The sequence below is a fragment of the Setaria italica genome, chromosome VI (assembly GCF_000263155.2).
Source record: "Setaria italica strain Yugu1 chromosome VI, Setaria_italica_v2.0, whole genome shotgun sequence".
Lineage (NCBI taxonomy): Eukaryota > Viridiplantae > Streptophyta > Magnoliopsida > Poales > Poaceae > Setaria > Setaria italica.
The window spans coordinates 26,813,180-26,831,087 of record NC_028455.1 but is presented as its reverse complement, the minus strand read 5'-3'; the positions used below and the strand labels follow the sequence as shown (position 1 = coordinate 26,831,087).

At 43.3% G+C, this 17,908-nt stretch overlaps 1 long non-coding RNA gene across 1 annotated transcript; it reads right to left on the bottom strand.

Annotated features, from left to right (window-relative positions):
• Positions 1–7,695: 7,695 nt before the first annotated feature.
• LOC111257584 lies at positions 7,696–12,348 on the bottom strand. The gene is made up of 2 exons (XR_002678101.1): positions 12,119–12,348; positions 7,696–11,176 (listed from the first exon to the last, which is right to left on the bottom strand). It is a non-coding gene; the product is annotated as an uncharacterized LOC111257584 (long non-coding RNA).
• Between the last annotated feature and the right edge of the window lie 5,560 nt (positions 12,349–17,908).

Below are 17,908 nucleotides of genomic sequence, written 5' to 3'. Positions count from 1 at the left end.
TTTCGGTGCAGCTTTTGGATTCACGTTGAGTGAGTGCTCAATCAACTCCCTGGGCACCCCCGGCATGTCCGTTGGTTTCCACGCGCTTTCCTATTTAGGATCCAGCCCTATGCCGATCAGGGCTATTTTGGAGCTATCACCAATCTCAAGGTCAATGGCTTTCATGTCTACTTCACTTGCCAGCTTGACCTTGGTTGTCCCCGACTTCTTTTCTGTGATCTTGAGTTCTGACGGGGACAATTTCTTCGGTGAAGACTTGGATCATTGAGTTTGGGACTTGGGTAGTTGCTGCTAGCTCCACAGCTTCTATGTCGCAGTCGTACGATCTCTTCAAGTCTCCGCGCAGGGAGAGTACTCCCTTGGGTCCTGGCATCTTGAGTACTAAGTACACGTATGCAGGATGGCCATAAATTTGGCCAATGCTGGTCTTCCGAGGATGGCGTGGTACGATGTTTCAAAGTCTGCTACCTCAAACTAGATGTATTTTGTCCGGTAGTGTTCTTTGGTCCCAAAGGTAACTAGCAAAACCACCTGTCCGAGGGGTACAGCCACGTTGCCTAGGATGATCCCATAGGATGGAGAGTTCGTTGGCGTGAGCATATCAATGATGTCGAGGCCCATCTTCTTCAGTGTCTTGGCGAACAGGACGTTGAGGCCGCTGCCACCGTCAATGAGTACTTTAGTGAGTTTTGAGCCGGCGACAACCGGATCCAAGATGAGGGGATACCGTCCTGGGTCTGAGAAACTAGTCCATTGGTCCTTCCTGGAGAAGGTAATTGGTACCTTGGACCATTTAAGGAATGTTGGTGTTGCGGGTTCAATGGACATTATCTCTCGTAGAGCAAGCTTTTGGGACCGCTTAGTAGCTGTAAGCGGTGTTCCGTCGAAGATGACGTTGATGGTGTTGGATGGGTTCTGGAACTTGCCATGGTCACCATTGTCCTCGTCTTCCTTAGCCTTGCCCTTGTCTTTGGTGCCAGATGGCTCTAGGAGGTCCTTCATGACTCTGCGTAGACTGAAGCAATCTATCGCGGAGTGCTTGTTGTATGGATGCCATGGGCACTATTTCTGTAGGAGCTCGTTGAATGAGGGCCTATCTTGATTCTTGCCGCCACCTTTCTTGGATGACTAGGAAATTGCCGTGATAGTATTGTCTAGCTTTCACTTGCAGTTGTAACCTCCCGAGTAGTTATTTTGGTTATCATTATTGGGGTGATCATTACGGTTCTTATCGTTGCGTTGGCCACTGTTCTAATTGTTGCTGTTCTAACCCTTGTTGCAATTGGACTCGAACCTTTTGATCTCCCTATCTTTTTCATTTGCCATGCCTGTACCATGATCTTGAGGGATTTGACATTTACGAGGCTTCTTCTACCAAAGTCCTGGAACATCCAACGGTCGTGGAGGCCGTTCTGGAAGCAGTCAATGACGTCGCGCTCTGTGATATCCATGATTGTGGCCTTCTTGTCAAATAAGCAACGTAAGTAGCTCCGCAGGGTCTCGCCTTCTTGTTGATTAACTTGAGACAAGTCTGATCCTATTGCCAGGATGTTGCATTGCCCCTGCGTAGTTGTTGCTGAATGCTACCTTGAGGTCTTTCCATGAGTCGATGGAGTTCTTGTCCAACGATTCAAGCCACGTGAGTGGCGCCGTCTCCATGCAGATGGGGATGCAGATGACTTTGGTGTCGTCGTTTCCTCCAGCTGCTTGTACTGATAGCGAGTAGCACCGGAGCCATTGGACCGGGTCCGGCTTGCCATCATACTTGGTGATAATCGGAGGTGTGAACTTTTCGGGTAGAATTGTCCTCCTCACATGTCTTGAGAAGGTGGGGAACCCATCAGAATCATCTCTTGGGTGTTCGACTTCTTGCTCGTGCTCGTGGCGCGGTCCGTCGATGATGGTATAGGCATCGCAGCTGGTGTTGATCTTGTTGCAAAGGTCTTCTACTAGGCGTTCAGGCTCTAGGTTAGCTCCAAAGTGGCCACGGCCTCCCGAGGGTCCTGCCCGACTACCCTCTGCTCCAGCTTTGGCTTGACCTGGATGGAGGGCCTCTATGACTACTGCCATGTTGACTACGCTGGGATAGGGAACGTTGGACTGACTGTATTGGATTCTGCTGATCAAGTTGTTTGTATGCGCATTCTGCCAGTTCAACCAATTATCTAGTGTAGTTGTTCTATGGCATCGCACGGGTGATGAGATCAATGGACGTGATGGTGGCAAGGGGAGTACGATGGTGACATGTTTGAACTGCTTCAAAGGCATTATCCAGGTTCATGATTGGTAGGTCCGCTGCAAGGCGGCGGTGGTGTTCTGCTCTTGCGGTGTTTCTTGCTCATCGTCGAGTTCTTTGAGCTTCAGTCTCTTCTCTGACGATGTTGGCGGTAAGTTCATCCTACGAGACGTCATCCGGGTGACTTTCATGTCATGAGTTTCTGTCCTGTTCCTCTTCTTCTTTGTCCTCTTGTCCAGCAATGAGAGGGAAGAGTTCTTGTTCTGGAGAGTAGCTTCCCGAGCTTGAAGTGATGACCTCCATGGTGCCGCCTTCCTCATAGATGGGCGATAGAGGAGCTCCCTCCTGGTACGGGAGAGTGTCAAGCTAGGCGATGAGGCGTGAATCATCATTTTTGGCAAGAGCGGGTGGCTTAATGTTGGGCCAGTAGACGAATTTGTCTTGGAGAGTTAATGTAGTTACCAAGCCCTGCTGCGAGCTTGATAAAGGAGTTTCCTCGTCCAGACCCGACTAGTAGTCGAGGTCTTCAATCGTATCCGTATCGGATTGTGATCTGGATAGGACCGCCTGATAAATAGTGGTCGCGTTGCAGAGTTCGAACGGGAATCAACTCTGGTGGCAGTCTAACTCGCACGATGGCTTATGTGCCAGCTCATGCGGGTCAATCCATCTAGTGGAAGAAGTCGAGTTGCTCTTGGACTCGTCCCCCCAGCCTCTGACTAGGTCAGAAATTAAAAATATGCCAAAATTCTCGACGAGATCCTCCAGAGCTTGGCACTGGAGCTTCATGGTTTGCTTCTTCTTCTCTGGGTTGATGTAATATGGCGGTGGAAGTTTCTGGTGCCATCTGCGATGCAAACCCAAGAGCCAAAGACGAATGCCGCGCCTGCTTCAAACGCGACGATTGGCTTGATGATGAATTGTGCCATCGAGTTCGCCAATGGATTCTCGGCGAGAGCCCTTACTTGGCGCGCCAGCTGTCGATGTTTTAACTTGGCAACCTACCGAGGGGGGTGCCCGAGGTAGTGTTTTGGTTATTGGGACTTGTCGAGATCAGGAACTTGAAGGTAAACGCAGACACATGATTTAAATAGGTTCGGGTCACTGAATAGCGTAATACCCTATATCTTGTGTGTTGGTTGGATTGAATTGCTTTGGAGGGGGTCCCTGCCTCATCTTATATTGCCGGGGGCAAGGTTACAGGTTGGTTAGTTACAAGAAAACTAGTCGGATTCGACTAGACGAGTTCTACTCTTATTGCTACAAGTACTTTTCCTAATCCTTGACTAGTTCCTATCTTGCCACATAGACTACGCCGCCGCCATAGTCTTTATGTCAGATATATCTTGGTGTCCAGCCCCATATTTAGGACTATCCAAACCTTCTGCCAGGTCCATAGATGTATGTACGACACTCCCCTACTGGTAAAAATCATCCCACCCAATAGCAGACTAGACGATATCCATATCTATTTTCTCTAGAAGTTCCGGGTCATAGGGCTTGGTGTGACCGAAGGCCCATCCTTGAGGATGGCATAGGCTTGCTTCTCTCGATCGCCTTGCAAGTTGAGGTAGGGGGCATCACTTGCGTCCACCTCCATAGCTTCGACTTGCGGTTCAGCTTGCTCTTCTTCGTAGTCCATCAAAGTCGGGCTCGGTGTTGGTTTGGAGGAGTGAGGGGAGCTCCTGCTACCTCGCGAGCAGGCCGAGCTTGAACCCATCATCCTCTTGAACGCACCGGCACCCCGCTTCATGCTTGCCACCGAAGACAAAGGAAACACAAGAGCAACTCGGATTGGGTTAGTGTAATCGAATGAAATTCTTACCCGAGTGTTGCTCCACCAATGCTTGGCCAATCTTGCAGCAAAGAAATCAAGAGAGAGAGATTGCTTGCACTCAACTTTGAGCAAAACTTCCAAGAAAACCCAAGAGCAAAGAGTGGAGAGGGAGTGAGTGAATGAAATGTGTTGAATGGATGAAGATCACCCCCTCTCGGGTTCTACTTATGGAGCAAAGGGGGCCAACGGCCGGGAATGACCGAGGCTCAACGGCTAGTAGCCGTTGGTGGCAAGTTGGCCCAATGACCATTGGGCTGGTTCAGCCGAACCTCGGGTTCGGCTGACCCCCGGTCGGGCCCACTTGCTGCCCCCTTTGGCCCACAGCTCCCTAACGGCTACATGGTGTCATGCCTGGGTGCCTTGGCACAAGTTTGCTCTGTAAATGCTCAAAGGATTTTTCAAAGGGTTTTTGGCTCAACAATTATTTTCAGAATTTTTTATGAAAAGAGGAAAATGGCCAGAAAAATTCCAGCATGCAAATGTGGGTTGGAAAAATCAAATATGCATTTGGAAAAATCAAATGATGGGGAAATCAAAATTTTTAAAGGGAAATATGAGATAACTACCGATTTTACCTTTCGGCGAAGGGCTCACCATTTCGAGTCCGACGAGCGGAACTCTTCTCCGTTGTGATTACCACTCGATGTCCCATGGGAGAAGTTGATGAAGACGCTCATTCTACCTTCCGTCACACCTTCTTGGTTTTCTTTGATTTTGTCCATGTTGTTGGTGGATTCTTGGATTGGGGTTGTGGCTCCGTCCACTCCCCTAGCCACTCTTTTTCTTGATCGATCAGGTAGCATTGCTCCTCCCTTAATTGAAATTTGAACGTCATATTCTTCCTCCCAATACGGAATCGGATTTCTCTAGCTCCAACATTGATCCTTGCCTTAGCATCATTTAGGAATGGTCGCCCGAGAATGAGCAGCATTCCCAAGTCACCTTCTATGTCGAGGACCATGAAATCCTCAGGGATGTAGGAACCTCGGATTTTCACCGGAATGTTCTCTACTATTCCCTCAAGGTATCGGATCCTTGAATTGGCTAGCGGCAACCTTATCAAGGTAGAAGAAAGAGTAGGATAGTCCAACCTTTCAAACATCACCCTAGGTATGATGTTGACGCTTGCTCCAAGGTCACAAAGGGCCTGCTCGATGTAGTAGTCCCATATCGAGCAGTTGATCGCCGGGTATCCCGGATCTTCCTTGCTCACTACTAGTTCACCCCATGATTCTTTCCTTGGTGTATGGGCTTTTCCTACATGGTTAGCAACAAATGGCCTTTGAGATGGCTTACCCCAGTGGTCACTGTACTAACATTTTCACGAGAAGACTCGGGTTGCCTTGGGATCTTCCCGATCTCAGCAGAAGGAACAACAACGACTAGCTGAGCTAACTGGGTTTCTAGCATTTTATTAAAACTCGGCTAGTTCTTGAAAGCAGAAGAAAGACCATCAAGTTTTACGTTGAGGCTATACAAGGTTTTCTCATTGGTAGCTAACTTTTTAGTAAAGCTTTCATTGATCTTAGCTTGCCCAAAAATGAGATCTCTGAAGGAGCGTTGGTTAGGATTGAAAGAATTACCATTGTTACCTCCTTGGTAAGGGTGTTGCTGATTCCACCCTTGGCCTCCTTGTGGGCGATATCCGTTGTTGTTGTTGTTCATGTACAACACATTCTCCTGAGTCTCGAAGCAATTATTCCTTGAGTGTCTAGTGTTTCCACAAACCTCACATGTCATGTGATAATCCATAGCTTGGACAGTGTTGGTCATGGCAGCTTTCTCCTTGGTGTAGTCATCCAATCTTTTCATGAGGAGGTCCATCTTGGCGGTAAGCATGTCCACTTCCTTGATGGTATGTGTACCTCTCTGAGGGGGCCAGAGTCGTTCATCGCTCCACCCTTGATTAGAGACCATCTTCTTGATCAATGTTGTTGCAACATCAATAGTAAGCGACAAGAAAGCTCCTCCAGCAGCAGCATCAACATGGCCTCGGGCTGTCGGAGTCAACCCGTTGTAGAAGTTCTGAAGAATGAGCCAATTATCCATCCGATGGTGAGGACAAGCCGGGATGTACTCCTGAAGTCTTTCCCACACCTAGGGAATTGATTCCATAGCTGCTTGCTGTAAACTCAAAATCCTTCCACGAAGGGCATTGGTTTTGCCCAACGGAAAGAACTTCACGAAGAATGCCGCTGAGCATTTATCCTACGTATTAATCTCCGAACGGCTCGCATAGAACCATTGCATCGCTCACCCAAGAAGAGAAAACGGGAACAGTTGGAGATGAATAGCATCTTCACTCACCCCTTTGATGGTGAAGGTGCTGCAAAGTTCAAGGAACTGTTGCAGATGGGTGCTTGCGTCCTTGTTGGCTTTCCCACAGAATGGGTTAGCTTGCACCATGGTAATGAGACCTGTCTTGATCTCGAAGCTTGTGTTCCCCATGTCCATCTTAGGGCCTTTCAGCACCTAAGAGGCTGAGGGAGCGAAAACTCATGAAGAGTCTTCTGGGCCATAACGTTTGATGTAGATGGTGCAAAGGAAGCTGGATCGACTACCGAGAGAGTAATCTAAGGAGGAACGACACGAGATCGTACCCTTCTCACAAGTGACTCTGGATTCTTAATGAAATTAGTCGGCAAGTTGAAACCAGTCATACACTACCTGTCTTCACATCAAAGATAGAGAAGACATATCAAGGTTAGCCTACTTGAGTAATGATCTACCATCTATGAATATAAACATATACAAAATAAAAACTTTTAACTAGTGGCTTCCCCGGCAACGGCGCCAGAAATGCTTGTTGGTATATTTAACGATCACGAATAAATCTGCAAGTGCACAGATATACCGTTGTAGCATTTCACCCAAGAGTATTCCCAAGGGTATCGTATTCCCAAAGGAAGGCGGGTAGGTCCAAAGAGTTTACTATGCATATAAATATACCATAGATGGATAGAGACAAAACTCAAGGTAGGGTTAAGATAGATAGATAGATAGATAGATTGTGTGAAACACACTGGAATCATCTCTAGATAACTAAGCTAGGGAGAAGGACTAAGAGTTAGCTCTAGGTTCATATGTATTTCCTATTAGCACACAGATCATACAAGCATAATATACATACACATTGTATAGAACTCAGGCCTATGCACCCAGGCACACACAGGGAGACAGTACCCATATTGGTTCCGCCTAGTAAAGTTACTGCTATTTTTCGAACTCCTACATCGTACCCAAACGTGGGGGATTACGAAGGACCAACAGGGCTATCACCACCTGCGGCCAACCCCTAGCAACCCGTGGGGCAAACTCATATCCAATGAGGCTAAGCAATTCAAGCACCATTCTTGCATTGTTAACAACACTCCAGCCATACCGGGCTATTGTATCAAAGGCTGAAGCCTCCATAGAAATGGCCATTGAACCGATGCCGTAGCATAGATTAACTAAACTATACAAAATATATATGCACACAGAGTATGTACTGAAGCATGGTCTCAAGGCATACATGGACGTATAGAAACCTATACAACAATAGCAAGGGTATACGACTAGCATACGAGCGTATAAGCCTAGCACATCAACATAGCAAGGGTATATTTCTAACTCATGCATATGAGAACCAAACACAACACTATATAAAGAAGATGTATACTTTGAATAGAATAAAGTAATCCTAGGAATAAATGATACAAGAGCCATACCCTAGACTCCAAGGAGACCTAGAACCTGAAGTAGATCTACTCTAGCCTAACTCCACTAAATTGGAAACTAGAAGGGAGAGAATAATTAACTAGTTGTGTATGTGTCCAAGAATGGAGCCCCTCCCCTCATATTTATAGGCTCCAGGAGGCGGTTCTGCAAGGGAATCTTCGGGAAATATCCCTTAACCGACCTAAACCATTGTCACATGGAAGCTGGAGACGAGAGGGGACAAAGGCGGTTCGGCCAAACTAGGAGACCCCCTGTGGGCCACCCTCGCAACCGCCTTTCTCCGGATGACTGCTTGGTGGGTCCCAATGGCAGTTATGTGCATTATCCGGTGGATTGAGGCGGTTGTGGTAGTTTTTGGGCCCTTCAATCTATGGTTAGAAGCATGTTTCTTGGATCCTTAGAGGGTGCTTTCTCCATCCTTTTGTGCTATTTCACCTGCAACCAAATAATCTCCAAGGACAAGTGGAACTACATTATTTGAAACCAAATAAGCATGTAAGAGATACCAATCCTCCTTTATTCTTGAGTATATTCATGGTCATATCTTATACTTAACTACCGTCAACATGAGTTCAATTTGTTTTGTGAGGAACATGGCATCATACATGAGAGAACACCACCTTATTCCCCTGAGTCAAATAGACTGGCTGAAAGGAAAAACCACACTCTAATTGAGATGGTTAACACCATGTTAGAAACAGCCGGACTTTCTTAGGAATGGTGGGGTGAAGCCATGTTGACTGTTTATCATACTCTTAACAGAGTTTCTATGAAAAATAAAGAGAAGACACCATTCGAGGAATGGGAAAATAAAAGATTAGCACTCTCATACTTGCGTACTTGGGATGCTTAGCAAAGGTTGACGTACCAATTGCTAAGAAATGCAAGTTCGGACCGAAAATAGTTGATTGTGTTTTTTTAGGCTATGCTTTTCACAGTGTCAGATATAGATTCTTGATAATAAAATCTGGAGTACCGGACATGCATGTTGGTACAATCATGGAGTCCAGAGTTGTCACATTCTTTGAGAGTATTTTTCCTATGAAAGAAACATCTAGCAGTTCTAGTCATGAATTTGTTAATTCCCCTGAACATAATGATACAGTAGTACACTTTGAAAAACCACATGAGGAAAATCATGAGAAGGTTGACAATGATGGGACTCTAAAGAGTAAGAGATGAAGGATTGAGAAGTCTTTTGGTGATGACTTCATTGTGTACCTTGTAGATGACACTCCAAAAATAATTGTTGAGGTTTATGGATCTCTTGATGCTAACTATTGGAAGGAAGCAATCAGAAGTGAGATGGATTCCATAATGTCTAATGGGACTTGGGAGGTCGTTGATCATCCATACGGGTGCAAACCTATAGGATGCAAGTGGGTATTCAAGAAGAAGCTTAGGCCTAATTGTACTATTGAAAAGTACAAGGCAAGGCTTGTGGTCAAGGGTTACACCCAAAAAGAAGTTGAAGATTTCTTTGATACTTACTCACCCAATCCCTGATGATACTTCTTGTGAATGGAGCTGACAAATGTGTGTACTACCGCTTTGGTCAATCTAGCAACTGGTGAGTAAGTATCAAGCAATACACTATACAAATCAAAAGCACCAATAAACAATTTAACATGGAATTAAAATAAATCGAGACCTTAAATAAAAAGGTATGCAAGCAATTACCCTTCCTACATGTGCATGTGTGTTAGGTTTTATTAAGTCAAATTTTGAGAAAAAACTAATCCAATAATCTATAACCAAAAGCTCTGATTACCAACTGTAACACCCCAGGCGCCACAAAGGCCCAAGATTTCATTAAACATCCTTCCCACATGCTGGAGTACAAAAACTCGGCAGCATAACTCCATAAACAAAGTAAAACACGGAAGCAATAACATAAATGATATTTAAAGATAAACCACATGCTAGCATTTGATGAGCAACTTAACAAAATAACAGTTAACAGAGGTCAACCACACTCGTTATTAAGAAACTACAACGAGTTACCACAATGCCTACAACGAGTTTGCCTATTAAGACAAAGGTAGCATTGTTGTTGTAAAGAGAACATGTGAACAAAGGTGTGATGATGTGCAGCTATCCCATCCCTCAACCAAAGCATCCACTCAAGCACCTAGAAAGATAACTAGTTTAACAAGTTATTTAAACTACGAGTTCACTAGGCATCGATTTAAACATAAATACATGAAACAAATAAGATAAAACCAAATCATATGAAAGTCATCCTAATATAAAAGAAAAGAATAAACCACAACTATTTATTTACTTTAGATGATCAAGACCTCATATCCACTTCCATGCTGATAAAAAATACTCAAACATATAAATCACAATGCGTGCAAGTGCAATGCATATGCCATGTCCACTTCCTCCATACCCAACAAGGTATGAAGGTGCATCGTACCCCTCCTCGGGCAGCATACGATGCTGTACCGGTATGGTCGCGGCTAGCAAGTGGCGGCATCCACGAATGATGTGCAATGCAATATGATGCAATGATACGGTGCATCTGCAAGTAAGCTTACCACTTATGTCATGTACAACCACATACATAAACATACCTCTTACCACATGATGGAATAAACAATCACAAGTATTATACATAAACCTACCTCGTACCTCATGATGGAATAAACAACCACAAGTATTATTATCGAACAAGTACTAAAGTAATTTAAGAAATAACTTAACCTTTAGTTAAGGACTATTACCTCAGTTAGGTTTTTGAATTTATTAATGATCACGAGATCCATCTCTAATCCCCCATTAAACCAATAAAAAAGGCTAATTACAGGCCCTAAATGTCATCCAAAAATAGGGGATTAGATCAAAACCATCTCACCTTGATCCTCCAAAAGCCTAGGGTTTGTGCAACCCCTTCCTCTCCTCCCCTTCTCTTTCTTTGTCGCTTCTTATCTCCCTCCTCTAGTATCTCGGCAGCAGCAGATCGATAGGGGAGGCAACCACAGGTAGGGCAGCACCAGCAGGAAGTCATGGGGAAAAAAAAGAGAAGTCGCTGCTGTTTTTTACGGAGGAAAAGAATATGACGTGAGGGAGAGGGAGAGGGCCGACATGGGAGAGGTGAAGTCATGGTAGATTGGGTTTTCTCTCTTTATTCTTTGAGCCATCTTATCCATCCAAATTTTGATCTACTATAATACTATGATCTTAACTCCGAATATCACATATGAGAAAATAAATGGAATCCCCTTGATGAGATATACGCGTCTATGGTCTCTGATCATCCATCCGAGCAACCATTCAAAAAGTCAACTTTTTGCCTCTCTTTGAAACTCCACTGCTACGTTTACTTGCCTCAAAGCGATGATGCAAACGGCACTAGGCACGATCTGGAGCAATACCATCTGTTTATCATCATGAACTCAGTACATACAACTCAAAAAACATATACAAATAATAGGCATATGGCTCCTATGCCCGGAACCCTCAAACAAGATAAAAAGACAAAATCAGCAAAACCGCAATCATCCTACAAGAGCAACAACACTTCTCTTTGTTGTATCTTTTAATCTACAAAAGCAACACTAGTAAATAAATACATATTCAGAAACTACAGAGAACGGAGAATAATTTCATTGGTGAAAACATTTTTATTTGCAAAGCAAACTGTCCTAATATGTAGTTCAATTTAGACTATAGAATCTATCTTGAGTTCTAACAGTCAATGGTAAACCCTTGATATCTACTAAACCACTCATCCAAAAATTATGAAATTTTACCAAAGAATGCACAATTACATTATCCCTAACTTTTGTTATATGGCTCTTTGCAGTAACAATCACTAAGATAAATTAATCATTGTAGCAACCTCGAGTGTTGAATCTGACAACACAAAACTAACAGTCCACTTTAGAATTTCATTTATAGAGATCTAGCCAACTGAAAATTATGATCTATACCAATCTAAAATTTGGTATCCATTTGAAGATCTGATTATGCCTCTAAGGTGCCTTAAAATTGAATAGATCTATTACTTTTCGGAAACTTGTCAGAATAAGTCAGCCATCTTGGAACTGCTATATCTCTTAAACCATATGGCTAAAAATTATGATCTCAGTCTTCATGGAAAGAACTCTGAGTCTTCTACAAAAACTTCTTCAGGTGGGAAAATTAATTCGGGATCTAACATGTCCATATTCGATGAGAAATAGAAACTGCCGATTCTGTCACCCAGTAGTGATTAATCATGAGATCCATCTCTAATCCCCCACTAAACCAACAAAAAAGGCTAATTACAGGCTGTAAATGTCATCCAAAAATAGGGGATTAGATCAAAACCATCTCACCTTGATCCTCCAAAAGCCTTGGGTTTGTGCAGCCCCTTCCTCTCCTTCCTTCCTCTTTCTTTGTCTCTTCTTCTCTCCCTCCTCTAGTCTCTCGGCAGCAGCAGATCAACAGGGGAGGCAACCATGGGGTAGGGCAGCACCAGCAGGAAGTCACGGGAAAAAAAAAGGAGAAGTCACTGCTGTTTCTGACAGAGGAAAAGAATAGGACGTGAGGGAGAGGGAGAGGGACGGCACTAGGGGGCAGCGTGGGAGAGGCGGAGAAGTCACGGTAGATTAGGTTTTCTCTCTTTATTCTTTAAGCGATCTCATCCATCCAAATTTTGATCTACTATAACACTATGATCTTAACTCCGAATATCACATAGGAGATATCAAACAGAATGCCCTCGACGAGATATACGCATCTATGGTCTCTGATCATCCATCCGAGCAACCATTCAAAAAGTTAACTTTTTGCCTCTCTTTCAAACTCCTGGTCAAACTTGGAACTCTTTTATGATTTCCAACATATAAAGCGTATTTTGCTCCAATACGCAATCCAGCGAGTCAAGTAAAACTTGTAAGCATAACTCATGTATTTTCTATACTGGATAGAGAAGTCCACTCTAATTTCTAGGGTGTTACAGATGGAGTCATCCTCTGTTTATATGTCAATGACATATTGATCTTTGGAACTAACCTCAATGTGATTGAGGAAGTTAAGAGCTTTTTGTCTCAAAATTTTGAGATGAAAGACATGGGAGTGGCAGATGTGATTTTGAATAGTAAGCTACTGAGAGAAGGCAATGGTGGGGTTACATTACTGCAGTCCCATTATGTGGAAAAGATATTGAGTCGGTTTGGTTATAGTGACTGCAAGCCTGCTCCCACGCTTTATTATTCTAGTGTGATATTGCGGAAAAACCAAAGGATCGCAAGGCCTAGAAGTATGACTTATATGCTTCAACTAGAGGGGATGCATTTTGCAGCCTAGTATCGGTAAGGACCTAAGTGAAACTTGTTCGCACAAAACTAGCAATTCAAGGTATAGTCCATTGTTCAGTTGTGGACAAATGTAACTTATGCTCTAGGTGGATGTTCAACCTTAACAAAGTCTACATCGAAAAGTTGATATATCAAATAGCAGTGGAACTGAACGTGTGCTTTGGAATTTGGTGCGGATTGTTAGATTAAATGGACCGGTGGCCAATTAATTCAATTAAATCCCAAGGCCCATTCACATGGTGGTAGCTATATTTGTAATAAAATTATCTTGGAAGTTGAGAGGGTCCCTAACCAACTTATAAGGTGGAGCCATGCTGCACCTGTTGAGAAGTTGAGGAAGGGATAGCAGGATGCCACACGCGTGCGCGCGCTCGCTCGCCTCGCCGAGCCATGCCGTGCAGTGCCTAGCCGAGCCGCAACACGACCAGCCGAATGGACGGACGTGTGTGGGCTGGGCTTGGTCTGGTTCTGCCGTTTTTTTATCACAGTTGATGACTAGTAACTAGCGCTAGTTGATGGCGATTAGTGATTAGTAACCTATGATGCTTGAGTGACTAGTAACCGACGATGCTTGAATGGATGGTTGTTACTAGTAACTGGTCCTTTGATGGTCCAAATTAACTGCGTTAACCTGGATGCTCAAAGGTCTCAGGGTTCCTATAAGAGAGGCCCTCGTTCTCAATCTTTCGTGCGCTAGACACACCACCAGAGCTCCTCCACTACTGCGCTGTGTTTTTGTTGTCCTCGTTCCGGTGATCTGTGTGCACGGACTTCACCAGAAGAGCAGGTCTCCGAAGCTACGCCCTTGCCAGAGACTCTACATCCAATGAGTAGAAGGGCGATCAAGTTTTTGGGGAGCGTGTTTGCGCGACTGCTCGCTGCACACATCTACTTCCAGAAGGCGCAGCTGCACTGCGATTATCTAAACGGCATCGACTTCTGATCAACTACATCGAACAGGCTCGACTAGCAATGTCGGATAATGGTGCATTCAGTTCCTCCGAAACTGGCCCGCCTCAGGGTACTTCCTAATGAACTTTCTGGTTCATTATTTAATTTCTGTTATTTCCATCGCATGCTTTATGTTCATTGCTATAGACACAAATATTCATGCTCTGTTTATACTATCGTTTATGTCATGTTTTATTTCATATTTGGAATTAAAATAAATCGTAAAATGCCTCTAATTCTAACAAGTATCATACTATAATATTATTATATATACTATACGACTCTTTTTTGCAGTCAATTAAAATGAAAAGATAATTGATCAGTTGGGAACAAAAAGATTAATCGAAAGATGGGTGGTTACTTTTTAAGACTGCTAAATGAATACGCAAGCAACCTCAACAAATTTTTTTCCTTTTTCTAGTGCAACTCTCCACCAGCTGTAATCCTAAGCTCTAGGACCCATCAAACCGATTGCAGATATTTTAACAAATGTGAAAATATTTTAATAGCTAGATTGTTTCTACTAACATTTCTGACACCCACAGTAACGGTTCCATCATACTTTATTGTCACTATGTGACCATATACCTAGGTGTCAATAGGAACTTATTTGTCACTGTTCCTACAAACAATGAATCAATGTACCTTTCGTTCACCCACATGTTATTTGTAGTGCATTGTGATGTGGCATGCATATGTACTGACAACACAACATGAACCACATGGGTTCGAATGAATTTAACTTATTATATAAATAATTAAATGTAACATGCAACACACCGTGCATTACCAATCGTAGTAACATTACATGTGTCGCAAAATATAGTAGTACCTCTCTAGGTCAACAACACGTTAGTAAAGTTATAATATATACATATTAATATTAAAGTTTTGTTCAGTTAATCCCCTCCACAAGGGTATTGAGAGGTATTTGTCGGGATTGAGGGGAATTTTGACTTGTATGGGATTTAATCCCTTCCAACCTCCTCCAATCTCCTTCAAACCGAACAAGGTCTACTTGGGATCCAAAGCATTATAAAAATTGGCTTCCCATATGGTTAAATGGTAGTAATAGTAGCATGTGGTTGAAAATCGACGTTGAACCATAGGAGGAATTTCTAAACCATGCAACTTTTTATGCAACTTTTTACTATATATGCTTTGGGTCCAAAAAATTACTGAATCTCATAATCCTATATGACACGGAACTACTGAGTCAATAACTTAAAAGAAAAATTGCTGACATGAGTATGACTTGGAAGCTAAAAAATTTACATCGGAGTAGTATATATATCTTTGCTTTGGATATGCATATCCCTTGAATTTGAATCACATGTGGAGTGAATATGAACACATGCTTGCATTAACGAATGGTGGTAGCCCTTCCCTAGGTCATCTCAACCGGCGGTCATAGTCAGGGTCGGTTTCTGATGTCGGCGGTTGGGCCAAAATTGAGGAGACAGACGCTTGTTGTTTCAAAAGTGTCCATGTGAATCTTTCATTGTTACGCTTATACATGGATCTAGTGAAATATGGTAGCTTAGCTCTAGACGAGATGCTTTTAGGCTGGAGTGACCTACACTTTTAGTAGTGATGGTTTCTACCGAAGGAGGCGTGGCACTACTGGGAACACAACCTTTTGTTCAACGTGTCAGTATCAGTTAAGGCTGGAGTTATATAGCATTAGCACTAGGTCCAAATTTGGTATCTTTTAGAGATCTTTTAGAATCGATTGGTAACAGCAACCTGCAACTCACATAATGATCAAACTTTTTTTCCTTCTTACCTATGCATGTTAACCAATTTCTAAGCATGTGAGATATAGAGCTAGGTGGGGTTAACCCAATAGCTATATGAACAATCCTCCAAATAGACTTAGCATGGTGGCAATCAAAGAAGATGTGTTTAATCGTTTCATTACAATCACAGAAACAATATTTTTGACTTCCAGACCAGTTACTTTTAGCGAAGTTATCCTTGGTTAAAATTACACCTTGTTGGAGGTACCACTTACATACCAATAATAATACTTTTTGTTTCCGCGACCACCGTACCAATTTGTTGGTTGTTTCCTCTTTGAACTGGTAAACTGATATGTGAGCTACACGTCTGCTTCCAAATGCAGGCCGAAGGCTGTAAGGTTTCGCTCTCCATAATCATAAGGTTAAGACAATTAAAAGGTTCAAATTAGTATGCAACGTATACATGTCTAGCTGTTATTAACTGAAAGTCGAGGTACTGCACAGCTAAAAGCTAGCCCCTCACTACTGCAACGATCCTCATACGTGCTAGCGTGAAACCCTCATTCGTCCCGGTGCTGGGCCCACTACCACAGAGCCGATACGAACGGGGTAGGTTATTCGTGCTGGTGTCTGAACCGACACAGATAACTCAGATAAACATGCCAGTGTACTTTTCTACCGGTTAGAATATGTTACTAGGATCGTACCCGTGCGTTGCTATGGGCAACAAAATATTTATATTGCACTACAATGACCATTTAAGAAGACAACAATAATGTAAAAAAAAGAACAAATATTAAATAACCATTTAATTTAAGTAGCATTCAAAAAAGAGAATAATAATATAAAAACAAGCACAAATATTAAATAAGTATTTAATCCAAGAACGTAGTTACTAAATTAAACAAATCTAGGTACTGTCGGTGTTTAGACCCGGCAACCTACCGAGGGGGTACCCGAGGTAATGTTTAGTTCGTGGGGCTCGCAGAGATCAGGAACTTAAAGGTGAACTTAGACACATGATTTAGACAGGTTCGGACCACTAGATTACATAATACCCTACGTCATGTGTGTTGGTTGGATTGAATTGCTTTGGAGGGGGTACCTGCCTCGCCTTATATTATCGGTGGAAGGGTTACAGGTTAGTTTTTTACAAGAATACTAGTCGGATTTGACTAGATGAGTCCTACTCTAATTGCTATGAGTAATTTTCCTAATCCTCGACTAGTTCCTGTCTTGCCACGTACACCACGCCGTCTTGCACCGTAGTCTCCATGTATGACACGTCTCGGTGTCTAGCCCTATATCTAGGATTGTCCAAACCTTCTGGTGGGCCCATAGATATATGTACAACAAGTCCCGAGTACTTTTTAGTCAAATACAGTAGTTCCAAGTACTTTTGTAAGTTTCTCTAACTAGTTTTGGTGCTCTTTGAGTATTCCATCGTGTTGAGTCTTCAAATATACCCGAGCACTGCCATGCGGCCAGAATGTGCTCAAGCCTCATTTAACTTGGTCTTGAATTTTCACCCCTTGAATTTTTATATGGAAGTGCGACGAAAGTCGCACTCCATATGGGTAGCCCCTGAGCCTTAGGTTGAATCGAAGCATCAGGTTGAGGGTCAATCTGTAATTTGCATCTCTTTTTCCTTAAAACTCAAAGAAAAAACTTTTTAGCTGATGGGCACATGGCACACAGCCCCCGAGCCGTTACACAACTAGTTTGGCGAGTATAAGGGTCAACCTTTGGTCAACGTGACTGTCCATCAACAGTAACGTTATCTCTTCCAAAAATAATGGTAACTACCAATCAGGTGCGAAATCTTCGGGTCTGTGAAACCAAAATATTCCCTTAATTCCACTGCTGTTACTATGCTGCGGTTATAAATAATGGAGGAAAACATCCCTTCCATTTTACCTGTGCCATCTGCTCTTTCAACTTCTGCACTGTAGTCCTAGCGCCCCGCTGCTTGATCCTTAAGCTCTAGTGCCGCCGTCCCCCACCACTTAGCTCCCGAGCGTATGTGAAGGAAGACCCTCGTGGCAACAAGGATGGGGAAGAAAGCAGCAGTGGACAAGGCGGTGGAAGGTGGGAAGAAGAAAGCAGACAAGAA